Genomic DNA, 1,841 nt, shown 5'->3' with positions numbered 1-1,841 from the left:
TAACTTCTGTAGCAGATTTGGGTTTAGGCCAGTTCACAATGACTGCCACCTTAGAGGGATCTATCTTCAATTCACCACCCCCTACTATATGTCCCAAATAATTCAAAGATGTTTTTCCAAATTCACATTTTGAGAGTTTAACATAATTTTTTTCTCTTTTCAAAACATCTAGTGTCTGCTTAACATGCTTTAAATGTTCTTCCCATGTTTTGCTAAATATCAGAATGTCTTCTAGATACACAATAATAAAATTATCAAGAAAAGGTCTGAGTACATCATTCATTAATCTCATGAAAGTAGCAAGAGCATTAGTCAAGCCAAAAGGCATAACCAGCCACTCATAAAATCCCTGCTTTGTTTTGAAAGCAATCTTCCATGCATCTTGTTCTGCAACTCTAACCTGGTGATATCCACTATGCAAGTCTAGCTTGGAAAAATAAAAAACTTCCTTTAATTGATCTAACAGATCATCTATGCGAGGAAGGGGATAACGATTTTTGATTGTTATCTTATTTAGTGCTTGGTAATCAATGCACATTCTCCACATGCCAACTTTCTTTCTCACCAAAACGATTGGTGACCCACATGGTGATGTGCTAGGTCTGGTGAACCTCTTCTCGAGCAACTCTTGCACCTGCTTCCTGATTTCTGCGTTCTCTAAAGCGGACAACCTGTACATTCCAATGTTAGGCAATGGAGCATCTTGCTGCAAAATAATATCATGCACTATTTCCTTTTTGGGTGGCAGACCTTTAGGTTCTTGGAACAAGATATCATACTCTGAAACAACCTTTTCTAAATCAGCTTGCTGTTTAGCATTACAGCCTTCAAATACATTGGTTTTATCAAGTTTCTTTTCCTTTACAACCATTAGTAAGAATTGTTTGCATGAATTTATCATTCTTTTCATCTGCCCTGAGTTTATGAGAGTATAATTATTTTTGAGCTTATGAGATCTTACAAAGTATTCGATTCCATCTTTAACAAGTAGATACTTGTTCTCAGCTCTATAGAAAATAGCTTTTTTGTCATACAAGTAAGGGCTTCCTAAAACAATTCCACATATATCCAAAGGAATTATGTCTAACTCAACCTCATCTACAAATGCTAACCCAAAAGAAAACTTGAGTTTGAATTGTCTAGTCACTTGTAGTTGTGCTTTATCATTTAACCATCCTAATGGGTATGGTTTCTTGTGAGGTGTAGTCACTAATCCCAATTTCTTTACAATTGCTTCAGAAATTAAATTTACTTGTGAGCCACTATCAAACAAAGTATCAATCTTTTGATGTTTGGAAATAACTCGAATATGGAAAAGCTCATGTCTTTTTCTCTCATTTTCTTCATCAATAGTAGATTGTGCATAATTACTAGTAGATGCTTCAAAATTCTTACCTTTTATAGCTGTGGCAGCAATAGTTGTTTCATCTCCTATGTCTAGCCCCAAATATTTCTGAATAGCTACAACATTCTTCTTCTTCTTTCCCTCAAACTTCTTAGGTCTCAGCTCCAGATGCAGAATCCAACAGTTCATCATCATGCCCATCCTTCTTACAGTGAGTGCATGAAGACTTGCTCTTCTGTCTAGTGTTAGCCTTCCTTGTTTTCCATTTCTGCTTTCTTTTCTCCTTATTCTTGCTTGCAGTGGGTTGGGATGATCCCCCAACTTCTGGATTTCCATTCTTTCCTCTAGCTTCTAGATGAGTAGCTTGTATAGATACCTAATCTATGCTAGTGGGATTAAACATGAGGATAGTGTGCCTTGTGTAACTATGTAGACCACCAATGTACTTCAACAGAGTCTCAGGTGAGTCTAATGAGATTCCTAGAATCAACGCTCT

This window comes from Pinus tabuliformis, chromosome J (assembly GCF_031772625.1).
Source record: "Pinus tabuliformis cultivar Carrire ecotype Pingquan chromosome J, CPIR1, whole genome shotgun sequence".
Lineage (NCBI taxonomy): Eukaryota > Viridiplantae > Streptophyta > Pinopsida > Pinales > Pinaceae > Pinus > Pinus tabuliformis.
Note: the sequence above shows the minus strand (reverse complement) of the source record.